The 18,226-nt window shown below is 46.9% G+C and overlaps 1 long non-coding RNA gene across 1 annotated transcript; it reads left to right on the plus strand.

Moving 5' to 3' along the window:
* Positions 1 to 5,364: 5,364 nt before the first annotated feature.
* LOC138651214 (uncharacterized) lies at positions 5,365 to 10,279 on the plus strand. The gene is made up of 3 exons (XR_011315453.1): positions 5,365 to 6,067; positions 8,389 to 8,517; positions 9,456 to 10,279. It is a non-coding gene; the product is annotated as an uncharacterized lncRNA (long non-coding RNA).
* Positions 10,280 to 18,226: the final 7,947 nt, after the last annotated feature.

The raw sequence follows: 18,226 nt of genomic DNA on the forward strand, positions 1-18,226 counted from the left end.
AAAAAATAAAAAAAAATATAAAAGTTTAAATCACCCCCCTTTCGCCCCAATCAAAATAAATCAATAAAAAAAATATATAAAATCTACGCATATTTGGTATCGCCACGCTCAGAATCGCCCGATCTATTAAAAAAAAGCATTAACCTGATCGCTAAACGGCGTAGCGGGAAAAAAATTCAAAGCGCCAGAATTACATTTTTTTGGTCGCCGCGACATTGCATTAAAATGCAATAACGGGCGATCAAAAGAACGTATCTGCACCAAAATGCTATCATTAAAAACGTCATCTCGGCACGCAAAAAATAAGCCCTCAACCGACCCCAGATCACGAAAAATGGAGACGCTACGGGTATCGGAAAATGGGGCTTTTTTTTTAGCAAAGTTTGGAATTTTTTTTCACCACTTAGATAAAAAATAACCCAGACATGTTAGGTGTGTACGAACTCGTACTGACCTGGAGAATCATAATGGCAGGTCAGTTTTAGTATTTAGTGAACCTAGCAAAAAAGCCAAACAAAAAACAAGTGTGGGATTGCACTTTATTTGCAATTTCACCGCACTTGGAATTTTTTTCCCGTTTTCTAGTACACGACATGCTAAAACCAATGATGTCGTTCAAAAGTACAACTCGTCCCGCAAAAAATAAGCCCTCACATGGCCAAATTGACGGAAAAATAAAAAAGTTATCGCTCTGGGAAGGAGGGGAGTGAAAAACGAACACGGAAAAACGAAAAATCCCAAGGTCATGAAGGGGTTAAATATTGTTTTGTTTACTGCAAGTGACATTTGTATTTTGATGTAAACCCTTTCTCATGTACAGCACGATGGAATTAATGGTGCTATATAAATAAATAATAATAATAATAAATAAAATGTTCATTTTTAGTACTTGGTTGATAACCCTTTGTTGGCAATGACTGCCTGAAGTCTTGAATTCATGGACATCATCAGACGCTGTGTTTCCTCCTTTTTGATGCTCGGCCTTCACTGCGGTGGTTTTCAGTTGCTGTTTGTTTCTGGGCCTTTCTGTCTGAAGTTTAGTCTTTAACAAGTGAAATGCTGCTCTGTTGGGTTGAGATCAGGTGACTGACTTGGCCATTCAGGAATCTTCCACTTCTTTGCTTTAATAAACTCCTGTGTAGCTTTGGCTTTATGTTTTGGGTCATTGTCCATCTGTAGTAAGAAACGACGACCAATCAGTTTGGCTGCATTTGGCTGGATCTGAGCGCACAGTATGGCGGCTCTGAAGACCTCAGAATTCATTCCTGTGTCACATCATCAATAAACACTAGTGACCCAGTGCCACTGGCAGCCATGAATGCCCGCGCCATCACACTGCCTCCGCCGTGTTTTACAGATGATGCGGTATACTTTGGATCATGAGCTGGACCACGCCTTCACCATACTTTTCTCTTTCCATCATTGTGGTAGAGGTTGGTCTTGGTTCCATCTGTCCAAAGAATGTTCTTCCAGAACTGTGCGGCTTTTTTAGATGTTTTTGAGCCTTTCTCTTCTTGATGCTTATGAGTGGCTGCACCGTGCAGTGAATTCTCTGTAGTTACTTTCATGCAGTCTTCTCTTTATGGTAGATTTGGATATTGATACGCCGACCTCCTGGAGAGCGTTGGTCACTTGGTAGGCTGTTTTTGGGACACTGCGGCTCATGCCGCTGTCCCCTGACTGCTGCGCCTTCTCCACGCTTGTTGGTGAGAGATCTCCCATCGAGTGAGGCAAGGATGAATACGGGGTTAACTCCCCGAGGAGGGGGCGGGGCTTATCTCCTGCTCTTGGCCCCAGGAAGCGCCCGAATCACATCCGATCCCAGGACCCGGACCTGTTGGGCTGCCGGTGTGATGGACCCGCTGGAGAGTGCGGTGAGGGAGAGGATTGGCAGGGAAGGCAGCGCTTGGCTAGCAGCTTTGCTGACCAGGAGCGACTCCTTCCCTGCCATAATGCAGACGGCGGCGCCGCCGGAGGGTCGGCGCTCTCGCAGAGCCACCCGGCCTCCGGCACGGCTGAGCCCGACAGCGATTTCTAAAAAAGAGCGCGCGCAGCTCTCGTGCGCGCGCCCCTGCTGCTCTCGGCGCCAGCGGGACGGGAGGAAGTGAACTGCAGCAGGTGGGGGAGACACAAGAGTCGGGGACTAGCGACATAAGCTTTATTCCCCCTTCTGCCCCGGGCACAATAAGAGGGAGTGCAGGACTGCAGGTGCCAGCAGTATTAGCCAGAGCTGGGCACCTAACTAGAAACAGCATGGGGGGAGTTCAAGGAACGTCTGCTTCATCACAGGACTCAGGGACGGCAGGAAAGGAGACTGAGGCTCCGCAGGGAGGTATTCCTCCACTTTCAAGCAACGCAGGGGAAGCTAATGCTAATACTGTCAGGGACAAGGATGGGGCCAGGGGTGGATTAAGGGTAGCCAGGGCCCCGGGCTGTTCAGACACTGTGGGCCCCCCCCCCGGTCATGTGACGGGGGTCATGTGACGGGGGTCATGTGACGGGGGTCATGTGACGGGGGTCATGTGACGGGGGTCATGATATACCCGAACCAGATTATTCCAGAAAAATGGCCGGGCCCTACTCTACTGTAACCTATTAAATATTTGTTAGAATCTGCAATACAATTTAGGTATATTTTGACCAATAATATCACATACAAGGAACAAATACCACTGCACCATGACCAGACCACAAATTACAACCACAGTGATCGAATAATATCACATACAAGGAACAAATACCACCGCGCCATGTCAAGACCACATATTACCACCACTTGGTGACCAAATATCACATACAAGGGACAAATACCACAACACCATTTCCAGACCACATATTACCACCACATAGTGACTGAATACTACAATACTGATCAGTAAAAAACAACACAATACTATCACCATAAGTGCCAGTATTCACAGGAGATCTGTACTTAGTATGCAGTGTCTGTGTAGAGGTAATACAGAGATCACTGGTGGTATTATACACAGGACCTCTATATAGTATACAGTGTATAGTGTCAGTGAATAGGTAACACTGACTCACCAGTGACGTCTCTAGGTGAAGTCCTTCATCTTTCATCCAGCACAGACCGCCATCATTTCTTCCAGCCAGGACTCGTTTCTGCAGGAAATAACACAGTTATCTCGAGCTCCGCTTGCAGAACACATTACTTAATTTTTCACAACTTCTACATTACACCACATGAAGAAAAAAGGTGATATAGTGTCACTCTGCACAGTAACAGGACCGCCCCCCCATTTAAAACAGTATACTCAAAAAATAAAATAAATACATCACTGCAGTAATAATATCCCTTAATTAGCCCCTATGGTAATAATATTCCACATCCTGGCCCCAGCCATATGTTCTCGCATCCTGCCCTCATGAGTATCCATTCTACCCCATATGATCTCCCCATCCTGCCCCATATGTCTCCATCGTATCCATCCTGCCCCATGATCCAATCCTGCCCCATGTCTTTCATTCTGCCCCGTGTCTCCAATCATGCCCCGTGTCTACATTCTGCCCATGCCTCCAGTCCGTCCAGCAATCTGCCCCAGTATGTCCAGCATATTGCCCCAGTGTCCAGCAATCTGCCCCAGTGTCTCCAGCATATTGCCCCCAGTGTGTCCAGCATTGCCCCCAGACAGTGTGTCCAGCAATCTGCCCCAGTGTGTCCAGCAATCTGCCCCAGTGTGTCCAGCATATTACCACCAGTGTGTCCAGCAATCTGCCCCAATATGTCCAGCATTTCCCCCAGTGTCTCCAGCATTGCCCCAGTGTCTCCAGCAATCTGCCCCAGTGTCTCCAGCAATCTGCCCCAGTGTCCTCCAGCATTGCCCCAGTGTCTCCAGCAATCTGCCTCAGTGTCCTCCAGCAATCTGCCTCAGTGTCCTCCAGCATTGCCCCAGTGTCCTCCAGCAATCTGCCCCAGTGTCCTCCAGCATTGCCCCAGTGTCCTCCAGCATTGCCCCAGTGTCTCCAGCAATCTGCCTCAGTGTCCTCCAGCAATCTGCCTCAGTGTCCTCCAGCATTGCCCCAGTGTCCTCCAGCATTGCCCCAGTGTCCTCCAGCATTGCCCCAGTGTCCTCCAGCAATCTGCCCCAGTGTCCTCCAGCAATCTGCCCCAGTGTCCTCCAGCAATCTGCCCCAGTGTCCTCCAGCAATCTGCCCCAGTGTCTCCAGCAATCTGCCCCAGTGTCCTCCAGCATTGCCCCAGTGCCCTCCATCAATCTGCCCCAGTGTCCTCCAGCATTGCCCCAGTGTCTCCAGCAATCTGCCTGTGTGCTCCAGCATTGCCCCAGTGTCCTCCAGCATTGCCCCAGTGTCCTCCAGCAATCTGCCCCAGTGTCCTCCAACAATCTGCCCCAGTGTCCTCCAGCCATCTGCCCCAGTGTCCTCCAGCGCAATCTGCCCCAGTGTCCTCCAGCCATCTGCCCCAGTGTCCTCCAGCATTGCCCCAGTGTCCTCCAGCATTGCCCCAGTGTCCTCCAGCAATCTGCCCCAGTGTCCTCCAACAATCTGCCCCAGTGTCCTCCAGCCATCTGCCCCAGTGTCCTCCAGCGCAATCTGCCCCAGTGTCCTCCAGCCATCTGCCCCAGTGTCCTCCAGCATTGCCCCAGTGTCCTCCAGCATTGCCCCAGTGTCCTCCAGCATTGCCCCAGTGTCTCCAGCAATCTGCCTCAGTGTCCTCCAGCATTGCCCCAGTGTCCTCCAGCATTGCCCCAGTGTCCCCCAGCATTGCCCCCCCCAGTGTCTCCTGCATTGCCCAAGTGTGTCCAGCAAATGCAATCATTTGCCCCAGTCCCCCCCAGTCCCCAGACTGTGTCCTCTTCCAGCATCATTGCCCCTGCCCCAGTGTGTCCACTGTCCAGAAATCAGACTGCCCAGGCCCCCAGAGACTGTGTCCTGCTCCTAGGCCCAGCAATCTGCCCTCCAGCCTGCCCCAGTGTCCGACTCCTCCGCTCCACGTCGGTACCATTAGGTTATTAAAAAAATCCCTCCACTCGCCAGCGACTGCGTGTGCGCTGCGCGGCGCCTGCGGCCGACTTCAGCCGCCAGCCTCCAATTGGCTGGCGGCTGTTAACTATTGCCGTGCGGGCGCGCCCGCACGGCAATAGGAAACCTCCGCAGGCAGCGCCGGTAGGGGCCCGGTGAGCAGATGAGACGGGGCCCGTTGCGGGCCACCTCTCTCTGCCCACCGGGTCCGGGGGGGCTCCCGGCACGGCAGTGATGGCACAGCAGGGCAGGGGCACGGCCGCACATAAATCAGGACAGGAGATAATAACGCCGCGGCGCCGGCACCACCAGTCTGACCGGGGCGGCTGGTGGGTGCCAGACTCCACCACACTGTGTAGTATGATGATGGCGGCGGCCGGCGGGCAATCTGTGCGGAAGCCCAGGGCCCCCCCACACCACTGGGCCCTGGGCTACCGCCCAGATTGACCCTCTGATAATCCGCCCCTGGATGGGGCAGCGGTAGCACAGCAGAACATGGGATCACCCCACATAATATTAGCATCAGGTCAGCACGGTGCATACTCCCAGACTAGTATAGGGGGCGACTCACAGTTTCCACCTTACCCACTTATTTTTAGCACACCGTATTCACAAATACCGGGCGGGCAAATTATTCCCTCGCAGGCGGCATTAGGGGAACACCAGAACGCCTCAGCGTCAATATCACTGATGGCAACCGGTGTTCGTGCCCCAAGTCAGGGTGCTGGCACCCCGGCTCTGGATAGCAGACAGAGTGCGGGTATCCGCCCCGCGCGCAGATCATCATCGTCATCATCGTCATCCCCTAGAGAGCATCGCAGAAGCAGGCATAGGAAGCGCGATCGTCATGGTAGCAAACGGCGTTCATATAGATCTAGGTCCAGCCGACGTAGCAGACGGTCTAGAGCTTCGCGTTGGCGCTTGCCTTCTTCATCTGATAGTTCTTCAGGCAGGTCACACAGGCAGGAGTCCTCTCGTCGTAGGTCCATACAGCGCATGGAACGCCAAGGTCCGTCGACTCCCGTGGCACGGGAAGTAAGTTGTCCGGAGGCCAATGCACCGATCGGTGAGTACCCCTTTGTCGGGGCATGGGGAGGGGAGAGAACCAACACCAATATTTCAGACGCAGCAGCAAGTGCGGCCACAGGGGGCAGGATCTATGTCAACCCAAAATTGCTACAACCAGTGGGACCTTGCAGGCAACCCCCTCCGCCCCGCCCAGAGGTGTACAAGGATGGCCTATTCTGTGGGGTCCCTCCGTTAGGAGCCCACTTGGATCAAAGAACAAATTTGGGCTAATGATTTCATTGACATATGGTCCCTGGTCTCCACGGACCAGCACTCGATAGATAGAGAGAGGCGGTTGGGAGAAAAAACATATGAACGTAAACCAAAAGTTGCAAAAACCATCAATAACTGGTTGCAAGCGTTTGCGGTCCTGGGATGCGTTATGGGGGAGAAGCACCCCGAAAGGTGCTCCGAGCTATTTATATACCTAGATAGCATCTACAACTCCTATAAGGAACACGGGGGATCAGCATGGTGGAAATATGATGAGGATTTCCGCCGTCGCTTGGCCGCCAACCCCCAATTAGGCTGGGGTATGAAAGCCACGGATTCGTGGCTCCGCTTGATGATGGCGCAAAGAGCAACCCAATCCTTTCACGGGCCCGCTGCCGGGTCCGGTAACAACGCGGCAGCAACAGTCATGCGTAGACCAGGTTCATGCTGGTTATTTAATGAAGGACACTGTAAGTTTTATGGGCTCTGCAAATATAGACATGAGTGTTCAGCGTGCGGAGGTTCCCACCCTGTGGCAAAATGCACACGACCACCCCAAAAAGCTAACTCCGGAAAAAATCCCTCTACAGGTGAGGTTAACGACGCCAGTGAGCGTAAAAAGAATGGAGCCGTGGCTGGACAAATATCCCAATAAAGCGGCTGCGGGGCAACTGCGTTTCGGTTTCTCATATGGGTTCTTCATCCCATTTACTTGGTCCCCGGAGCCACAATCGGCCACAAACTTACAATCCGCAAAGGAATTACCCGACGTACTAGCAGCGAAGTTGGACAAGGAAATCAGGTTGGGTCGCTTTCGCGGTCCCTTCAATTCCCCACCTTTTCCTAACTTACGGGTTTCCCCCTTGGGTATAGTTCCCAAAAAAGAGTCAGGTAAATACCGATTAATTCATCACCTATCATACCCCAAGGGTATGTCGGTTAACGATGGTATACCCAGGGATGAAACAGCCGTCACTTACATTTCCTTTGACAAAGCGATCGACTTAGTCAGAAGCGCGGGCCCGGGGGCCCTTATGGCAAAATCGGACATAGAATCCGCGTTCCGGCTGCTTCCGGTACACCCGGACTGTCACCACCTACTGGGAGCTAAATTTGAGGATCTATACTATTATGACACATGTCTTCCCATGGGGTGTTCTATTTCCGGTTTTTATTTCGAATGATTTAGTACGTTTTTAGAATGGGTTGCTCGCAAAATCACTCGGCAAACCGCCATCACGCACTATCTCGATGACTTTTTGATAGTTGGTCCAGCTGGATCAGATGTTTGCTCCACAACCCTAGCCCAATTCAAAGATGCCATGGAACATTTCAGGGTCCCACTTTCCCCTGAAAAAACGATTGGGCCAGTATCAGTGATCACATTCCTCGGGATCGAAATCGATTCGGTCTCCATGGAATTTAGGTTGCCGATGGAGAAAATTAAGAAACTGCTGGAACTCATTAGCGGATGTATTTCGGTTGGTAAAGTCACATTGACGCAAATGCAGTCAATGCTTGGCTCCTTGAATTTTGCCTGTAGGGTCATGCCAGCGGGCAGGATCTTCTCGCGCAGATTAATGATAGCCACGAGAGGAGTGAAACAAAGCCACCATAGAATCAGGATTACAGCACATCTACGTTCTGATTTAAACACATGGAAGCTGTTCCTCAACAACTACAATGGTAGGACTTGCTTTCAGGAGTCAGAATGCTCAAATGAGGACATGGGTTTGTTTTTTTGCGGCGTCAAGCCACACTGGTTTCAGCATTCGTCTGGGTAACAAATTGTGTTCAGCGAATTGGCCTGCTTTATGGGTTCACAGGAATTGGCACGCAAAGCCAACCCTGATTGACCTCCTTCCGGTGGCAGTGGCCATGGAAATCTGGGGTTCACAATTGGCCAACAAGCGTATTCGTCTTCACCTTAAAACCGTTAGCGGGGCTCATGCCATCAACTACCTAGCATCTCCTTCATCGTTGGTGTTAGACCTAATTAGGTTCATAGTATTGAAATGTTTAACATTTAATGTTTGGTTTAAAGCGAACGCACTAATCGTCAGCAATGAGAAGGTGTCTGAGTTACTAACTGGGTCTCACTCGCAGGATGTACTGGGACGGCGCATTCAGGAGCCCTTGGAGGAGGTGGAATGCCCACAGTCGATCTGGGATGTCCTGGGGACCTGATGCCGCTAATACGATCTTCGATAGCCCCGTCAACCTGGAAAGCATATGGTAAGGTGTGGAAGGAGTGGTGCTTTTTAGCAGAAGGAAAACCAGTGGGGTCTTCAGAGGAGACTCGAATGCAGGTGACAATGGGGTTCTTATCCAAGATGTATGCTATGGGAGTGTCGGGTTCAGTGGCGCGCAATCGTATGTCTGCGCTAGCGTTCCATTTCAAGCTGCGAGGCTGGCCGGATTCCACGAAACATTTTCTGGTTAGCCAGATACTGAAAGGTTGGCGACGAGCAAATAAGCACGGTGATAACAGGCGTCCTATATCCTTTGATTTGTTAGTGAACTTGGTTAAGGCAACGGATTCTGTTTGCGATTCCAAATACGAAGCTGCGCTAACATCAGCGGCGTTTGGCCTAGCATTTTTTGGGGCCATGCGGGTCAGTGAGATTGTTCCTACTGCTTTGAATAAACCGGGTGGCCTTAGGCGGGAGGACATTCTGATTTGCAACGACGGTCTAAGGATTAGTATACGTAAATCCAAAACTGATCAAGAAGGTAGGGGAACTTGGTTCCCTATATTTGCCATCAACAAGGACATATGCCCGTTAATGCTAATTTTGAATTACACGTGAGTTAGGAAGGATGGTTCTCAATTTTTCGTACATGAAAATGGGGTTCCACTAGTGTCGGGCCAATTTTTAGCTATATTGAGACGTACGTTGTCAATGGTTGGAATGCCCGCAGCAGAATTTGGGACTCACTCATTTCATATAGTCGCAGCAACAGAAGCATCTAGAGCGGGTTTGTTCGAATCAGAAATTCAAAGGGTGGGTAGATGGAGATCTCGCTGTTTTAATAGATACATCAGGCCTGACTTATTGCTATAAAAAATTTGGGTTGTTTTTAGTACTATCATAATACGGGAGCAGCTTTGGTAATACATCGGTTAATTTCCTTTGATTGTCGGTTATTGTCTGTTTGCATTTTATTCCCAGATGGGGTGCGACCCAGTGTCTGGATAGTGGGTCACTCATACGTCTATTGGGCTGCCCGCCGCGCTGAATTGGGCCCAGGAGGGCGATCCCTGGGGTTCAACGATGTCGACGTGATATGGCGTGGCATGAGAGGCATGATGTGGTCCCAAGTCCTTCCAGAGGTGGTTCATAATTGCACGGGTGGCTTCATCCCCCACCATTGTCGTCATCCATGCCGGAGGAAACGACCTGGCTTCGTCCCCACTGGCTGAACTACTTACACTGATCAGATCAGACATGGACAAGTTTCCGAGTTTTTTCCCCATTGATGCGTCTGGTCTGGTCCGAAGTTATCCCAAGGCTGGTGTGGCGGGGGGCCAGGGAGTTGAATGCCATGGAGAGATCCAGACGCACGTTGAATCAGAGGATATCGCGTTTTGTAAGGTTTAAAATTGGTATAGTTGTTCGGCACCATCGGCTGGAAGGGGACAATTCCGGTTTTCTGCTTCCAGATGGAGTTCATTTGAATGAGGCGGGAATAGATATCTTCCTCAATGGTATTAGAGAAGGCGTGGTTCAGGCGGTGCATGCATTGGGGGGGGTCGTAGCTCTCTAGGTTCGCTCCTCCTTGGCGGAAGGGTGGAGTTTTTGTTGGTGGTGAAGATACCTGCCCGGGAGACCGGAAGGCAGTAATCTCCCTACACCCCTGTTGTTGGCAGATACTGCCGGTTTAAGCTGCGACCAAAAAATATTTACCCAAAGTAAAAGATGGAAATGTTATGAGTATATTTCCCAATAAAGTTTTAAAAGTTACGATAACTGTTGTGTGTGTCACTTGATGGGAGAAAACGGTCTTGGGTCGTAGCAGTCGTGAAGGGGTTTGTCTTCACCATGGAGATTATTCTGCGATCATCCACCACTATTGTCTTCCGTGGGCGCCCAGGTCTTTTTGCATTGATGAGTTCACCAGTGCTTTCTTTCTTTCTCAGGATGGACCAAACTGTAGATTTTGCCACTCCTAATATTGTAGCAATTTCTCAGATGGCTTTTTCTGTTTTCGCAGCTTAAGGATGGCTTGTTTCACCTGCATGGAGAGCTCCTTTACCGCATGTTTACTGCACAGCAAAACCTTCCAAATGCAGCACCACACATCCAATCAACTCCGGGCCTTTTATCTGCTTAATTGAGAATGACATAATGAAAGGATTGCCCACACCTGTCCATGAAATAGCCTTGGAGTTAATTGTCCAATTACTTTTGGTCCCTTTAAAAACAGGGTGGCACATGTTAAGGAGCTGAAACTCCTAAACCCTTCATCCAATTTTAATGTGGATACCCTCAAATGAAAGCTGAAAGTCTGAACTTCAACTGCATCTGAATTGTTTTGTTTAAAATTCATTGTGGTAATGTCTATAACCAAAATTAGAAAAATGTTGTCTCTGTCCAAATATATATGGACCTAACTGTGTGTGTGTGTGTGTCTGTGTCTGTGTGTGTGTGTGTGTGTGTGTGTGTGTGTGTGTGTGTGTGTGTATATATATGTATTTTATTGCTTAATATGCGTGTATAACAGCTGAACATGTGTAAAAAAGGAGCAATGGACTGGGCACTACCTGTATATTTGTCACGCACACGCCCAGACTGGTTGGCGTGGGCATACGGGGGTGTGGCCCCACTGGACCACAGACCAAACTTCCCTGGAAGGGGCGTAACTAAGTAGCTTCCTAGGTGTTCGCTGGAGCCTCTGATGGTGAGGTCAGACTTGTGCAATAGGAAGCTACCAGGTGCCACTCCAGGGTGATGTCTGGCTGTGGCTGCTGATCCCACTATGGAACGGAGCGGGCACGGCTGGCACTCTGGCTGACAGGCGGGCACGGCTGGGACACAGGCAGGCAGACGGGTACAACAGAGACACTGGCGGGCAGGCGGACACGGCTGGCTCTCTGGTAGGCAGGCGGGTACGGCTGGAACATAGGAAGAACCGGTAGGGACCGGTCTGCAGGCAGGTATGTGAAACAGGTTGGAACCTGTTCAGACAGGAGGACTAAGTAACAAGTAGAAGGTGGAACTAAGAGAAGAGAAGGAGAAGGCAGAGCCAAGGGCGGAGCCGCAAGAGGCGGAGCCAAGGGCAGATACGCTGGAGGCGGAGCCAAGAGCGGAGACGCTGGAGGCGGAGCCAAGAGCGGAGATGCTGGAGGCGGAGCCAGGAGCGGAGATGCTGGAGGCGGAACCAAAAGCGGAGATGCTGGAGGCAACGCCAAGAGCGGAGACGCTGGAGGCGGAGCCAAGAGCAGAGACGGAGCCAAGTGCAGAAACACAGGAGGCGGAGCCAGATAGAACCGCAAAGAGCGGAGCCACAGAGCAAAGCCAGAAAGTGCGAAGCAAGGTCTGAGTGCAGAGCCACAAGAGTGCGGAGTGTAAGCAGACTGAGAACACAAGGAAAGACAAAGCAGGGAAGGAAGCCACAGACAAGGAGACCGAGAAAAGACAAAGTACAGACAAGGCAATGGAACAAGACACAGGGACAAAGACACAGGGACCAGGATATTCTGCCTCCTGGAGGGCGGACTACAAGATCAAGGCAATAGCACAGAGAAAAGCCTACAGAGAGGGAGTAACTCAGAGCAAGGCCAGGCAAACTCAGCAGCTAAACACTAACTGAGCTAACACATTGCACAGGCCCAGACCACAGGGTGGAGCTGCACTATATACAGGAGGCCTCTTGATAATTGGTCAGGAACTGATTAGACAGATGCACCTGATTCCTATAAGAACCAGAGAGTTCAGGCGCCGGCCCCCTATACACATAGCCATGAAGCATGCACAGAGCAGAGACACAGAACATGGAGCTGGCATGAAACAGAAACCACATCATGGCCTGGAGCAGTGGGTAAGATTGTGTGAGAGATGTGAGGCCATGCTGTGATGCCAGCAGAGTTGTTACAATATTGATGGTGTGCTAACTAAGACATGTGTAAGATAAATGCAATGAAAAACTTCCCACATTTAAAATTTATAAATGACAAATATTTACTCAGTTTAAATTTAGGAAGTGCCACCGATCAATCTTTTTGAACACATCTTTCTTCTTTCTTTTTGTGCACACTGTGGGAGACATCATTCTTTGTGGTGGGGTCTGTGGCGGGTAACATACAATAATGGAGGGCACTTTGGTGGCCATATACTATGTGTGGAGGCATCTTACTGTATAAAAAATCACTGTGAGGACCTTGGAAGGGTTACCATACTGTGATGATATCTGTATCTCCACAGTAAGTAAACAGAAGAGCTGAGGGAGGAAGGGGTCTGCAGCACTGAGGAAAAGCAGGGTTCTGCTGGGAAATGTAGTTTTAGCAGACAAGAATAACACTGCTCATTTATCTGTGTGAAGCTGGATGCACTGCGGGACAGATAAAGATGAAAAAAAACCACAAAGGTACAAGTAAGGCTACGTTCACACTAGCGTTCTGCTAGTGTGCGTCGCCTTAGCGTCGGGCGACGCAGCGGTGACGCACGCGTCATGCGCCCCTATGTTTAACATGGGGGACGCATGCGTTTTTGTGTGTTGCGTTTTGCAACACTTGCGTCTTTTTTGCCGCTAGCGTCGGACCAAGAAAACGCAGCAAGTTGCATTTTTCTTGCGTCCGATTTTCGGCAAAAAACGACGCACGCGTCGCAAAACGCGTTTTTGCGTGCGTTTTGCCGCGTTTTTGTGTGCGTCGTGCGTTGCGTCGCCGACGCAGCGGCGCGCAACGCTAGTCTGAACGTAGCCAAAGAAACTTTATGTTGGGCTTGTACTGAATATTAGTAATAGTTATGCAGTTATGAAAAATATTGCCGTTACCTTTTAATTTGTGGTATGGCTGTATGGGTTCTAGTACAGCTAGGAAAACAATAAATGTCATTGCATGATGTCTCAAGTGCTGAAAAATCAAGCTTTGAAGCCATGTGTGCACTTCCAGGCTAATATGCATGTGACTTTGAAGCTCAGTCTCTTAAAGCTGGTATGTGGGATTACTACAAGACAGGCATATTTTTTTTTTATTCCTGTAGGAAAATCTATACAGGTTCTAGAACTCTGGTATGTGTGGACAGCCCCCAAGTCAGGTCAGAGCATTGTGGAAGCTGTAGTTTGGTTAGACCTGAAGAGTACACAAGAGACCACCAGTATACAGTAGATAACGGTTTTATAGCAGGTACTCAACATTTCCAGATATGTGAATGAAGGCGAAACTTTACAGTAAGGTGAAGGTTGTACATAGCATACTAATTATTGTGCTGGAGACACAAATTGTCATTGCTTATCATTAGAAAATAATCACTATATTAATTGTAAAGACATAACACAAGGACAGACCTGATTATCAGAAGTCATTAAACACTGTGAAAGCCAAGCACCAAGCAGGAAAGTATAAACAAAGTATGAAAGTCTTAGGGTAAGTTCACACTAGCCGTTTTTTCTACATTTTTGTCCTGCAGCAAAACCTGATCTCTTGGCAGGAAAGAAACTGCAGAGAAAAAGTATGTTTTCCTTGGTTTTTCTTTCGTTTTTTACATGCTAGATTTGTCTCTTGTGCATGCTGATAAAGTTTAGTGTTGGAAAAAAAAAGTCCTATTCTTCTATAGGTTTTATATTCTAACAGGTTTTGGCACAAAAATAAGCAACAAAACCTGATACCTGCGTTTTTGGTGCAGTTTATCACCATACATTCATTTCAATGGGTGAAAAACGATGAAAAAAATGCAGGAAAAAAGCTGAAAGAAGTTACATGCTCCATTGTGCATAAACCATGCAAAGGACAAAATCCTGAGACTTAAAAAACCTGTGTGCATGAGACTTCCTGAAAGCTCATAGACTTTGCTGGTACTGTAAAATGCAGCTGAAAATTTAATTGACTGACGATCAGCTACATACAAACCAATTGGTCGGTTATTAGGTCCATTTGACTGCCCAACCTGAATTGCACAGAAGATCTTTAATACAATTGTTCTGTTTCCATGAAATGTCTTGTTATCGGTAGCACATGTCCTGTTTACAGAGGACAATGAGCTGCCAATGATAAAAGTCATCATGCGGAACAAACATGCGTTTTGCTCATTTGTTGGGTTATTATGATCCATTTATCAGGTCGGAATATTACAATGCTTTTCTACTATACTACTAATACTGTACACTGAATTGCAGCCTAAGGCCGGGGTCACACTTGCGAGCGCACCCCGACGCGCTACGGGACCACCATCCAGACTAGCATAATGACTGCAGGTATTCTTTGAGCACTTATGATACATTTTGGGATATGGGATGACTGTTTGGCAGGTATTATACCTATGTGCCACTGATATATTTGTACCATTATGCCAAGGGCTAATGCTTCATAGTATACTAAGCACTAGGGATACCGTTTCTGTTTATATATGAGATCATTGGGCAGTCATTTTACTGTTTAGTAGTATGTGCCAGTTATAGAGTTGTATCTCATGACTTATGTGGTAGATGCAGTTACATATGTTATGGCGCAATCAGTATGCCTTAGCGCTTTTATTTAGATTTACCTATCAGACTGGTGTAACAATCTATTGATAGCCAATTATACCTGGATGGTTGTGGCCCCACTGTTGTTTCTGACACACAGCCAGCTTTCCCCTCTATGTATGGTCATGTTGTTCAAAATATAATTTTTGTAAATATTTTTTCTATGTTATAGCTATTGATATTTGAGATTCTAATAAATTTGTACCTTTTTAAACATATTTGTACCTTCATTGCTCTCTACAGGTTATATGTACATGATTGAAGGGATCACTCTGTGATCATATGTTAGGCTTTTCGCTTTTAGGTGTTAGAATTATGAGTGCAGCTCTGAAGTATAATACAGGATGTAACTAAGGATCAGTGCAGAATAAGTAATGTAATGTACTCTATGTACAGAGTGACTGCAGCAACATAATAATTAATGAGTGCAGCTCTGGAGTATAATACAGGATGTACTTGCTTTTCAACCTCATCGAAATATAACAATAACTCACCATTAAGAAGGAAGAACAACAGGGAAAAATGCACTTGTCCCATTTTGTCAAGTTTCATATCAACAGAGGGCTGAAAAAATTAACAAAATAACAACCAGTATCCACAAACAGATGGGAGAACATAAGATAATTGGAGTTGTATCGGTTTCTTTGAGCAGCCTACTGGAGCTCGGGGAGAAGATGCTGTAGTGACTTCAGGTGTTGTTCCTCTCTGCATGAAATCAGGTGAAATAAAACCCTCAGATAAACTTGTAAACTGGATCTTATGTCATGAAAGAGAAAACCACAAGATCATTTTACAGCGAAATCATCCCTGGAGGACATTGGCCTGAGTGCATCTAAATTATTGAACCCTGCACATTATGCCTCTCGAGATATAGGGATAATACAGGCACATTTGTGACATGTCTCTTTACCGTGTTTCCCCTATTCTATTTGTCATACTCAGAAACAGTAAAAAAAAAAGGAGAATTTGGTACAAATGCTAAACACAGTATCAGGGTATGTGTACACGATCAGTAATTGCAACAGAAAAATCTGCTGTAAATAATGAAGCTATGGCAGTAAAAACAATGCTTAAAATATGGATGTGTTGTGCTGCATTTGTGTGTATTTTTATATATTTATTTTTTTAATACATTGTTTCCCATGCACTGGAGCTGGTGAAAAATGTGGCAAAACTCTGAAAGAATTAACATGTAGCAGATTTGAAAGTGCTTGAAATCTGCAATGAAAAAAAATAAGCAGCATGTACATGAGAATTCAGAAATCTCATTAACTTTGCTGTTACAGTAAAACGTTGTCTTTTTTTCACTACAAAAACGTTAGGAAAAAGTTTGGGGAAAAAATGCAACATATGAATACTATCTAACTACGGCTGTAGAGGTCATACAGATGTATGATGGATTAAAAATATAACACAAAGAAGTCAGTAAGTCCAAACTGCGCCTCTAAATTCAGAATCAGACTTTTTCTTGCAGATTTTTCAATGGTAGTTGTACTACAAATATCCTCACGTGAGGCATTGCATTTAAAAGAGAACACCATATTTTACAGAGACCCTATAAGGCAGCAGTGTGAGTATGGCCATGGACATAATACAATTACAGTGGGAGAAATAAATATTTGATCCCTTGCTGATTTTGTAAGTTTGCCAACTGACAAACATGAACAGTCTATAATTTTAAGGGTAGGTTAATTTTAACATTGAGAGATATCTCTCTCTCTCTCTCTCAACTGAAAAGCTAGCGTTATACATTGCAAATCGCTACAGCGCAAAAGCGACAACATAGCGATGTGCATCCACGCCCCTAAGACCTATGTCATCACTCTGCCCACGCTCCTTCATTGGCTGAAAAAATGGCGCCAAGCGCGTCATACGAAACGCGACTTTGGCGCGAAAGTCGCGTACCGCATGGCCGACCCCACACAGGGATCGGGACGGGTTTCATGAAACCCGACTTTGCCAAAAGTCGGCGACTTTTGAAAATGAACGATCCGTTTCGCTCAACCCTACCTATGACCCAAAGAACACCATCCCCACTGTCAAGCATGGAGGTGGAACATTATGTTCTGGGGGTGTTTCTCTGCTAAGGGCACATGACTATTTCATCACATCAATGAGAGAATGGATGGCGCTTTAATCCCATAGAAAACTTATGGAGGGTGTTGAAGCTCCGAGTTGCCAACCGACAGCCTCAAAATCTTAATTATTTAGAGAGGATCTGCAAAGAGGAGTAGACCAAAATTGTGTGCAAACCTCATCATCAACTACAAAAAACGTCTGACTGCTGTGCTTGCCAACAAGGGTTTTGCCACCAAGTATTCAGGGTATGTGCACACGTTGCAGATTTCCTGCGGATCCGCAGCTTTTTTTTTTCCATGCAGAAACCCTGCAGATCCACAAGTGATTTACAGTACAATGTAACTCAAAGGCAAAAAAAATGCTGTGCTAATGGTGCTGAAAAATCTACACGGAAAACGCAGCAGATTAAAAAAGGACCATGTCAATCTTTTTTGCGGATCTGCTGCATTTATACACCCATTCCATAACAGAAATCCGCAGGGGTAAAAAAAAAAGGAAGAAATCACCACAAAATCCGCAAAAAAAAAGCGCAGATTCTGACCTGCATTTTCTGCCAAGAAATGTAGAATCTGCACAGAAAATTCCAGTCAAATCTGCAACTTGTGCATATAGCCTAAGTCTTGTTTGTCAAAGTGATCAAATACTTATTTCGTACTGTAAAATGCAAATAAATTTATATAAAATTTATAAAAGGCGATGATCTGGATTTTATTTTTTGTTCAAATATTTTTATTAAACATTTTGAAAATTTTTATAAATTTAAATTACATTTGAGCAATAGTAGATTATGTATATAACCAAAGACAAATTGTAAACTAGTATCATTTACATAGCAGATTTTATTTTTGATATTCTATCTCTATTCAATAAATTATAGACTGTTCATGTCTTGTCAGTGGGCAAACTTATAAAATCAACAAGAGATCAAATACTTATTTCCCCCACTGTAACTGTAGGACTGTTATCATTGAGTCATTTTACTTGTTTTGGGGAACACCTTTAGTAAAGGTGACAGTTCTCCTTATGTTCTATGAAGACCCCTGACAAGTTTTCCACTACTATTAGGCCACATGTACCTTATCATCAACGTTAGGTTATGGTTTGAATTGCAGACGTGTCAGATGTACCGCACATTGCTTTGCAAGGTTGATATCTGTGCTGACATTATAGTTAAAGTTCG

The sequence above is a fragment of the Ranitomeya imitator genome, chromosome 10 (assembly GCF_032444005.1).
Source record: "Ranitomeya imitator isolate aRanImi1 chromosome 10, aRanImi1.pri, whole genome shotgun sequence".
Lineage (NCBI taxonomy): Eukaryota > Metazoa > Chordata > Amphibia > Anura > Dendrobatidae > Ranitomeya > Ranitomeya imitator.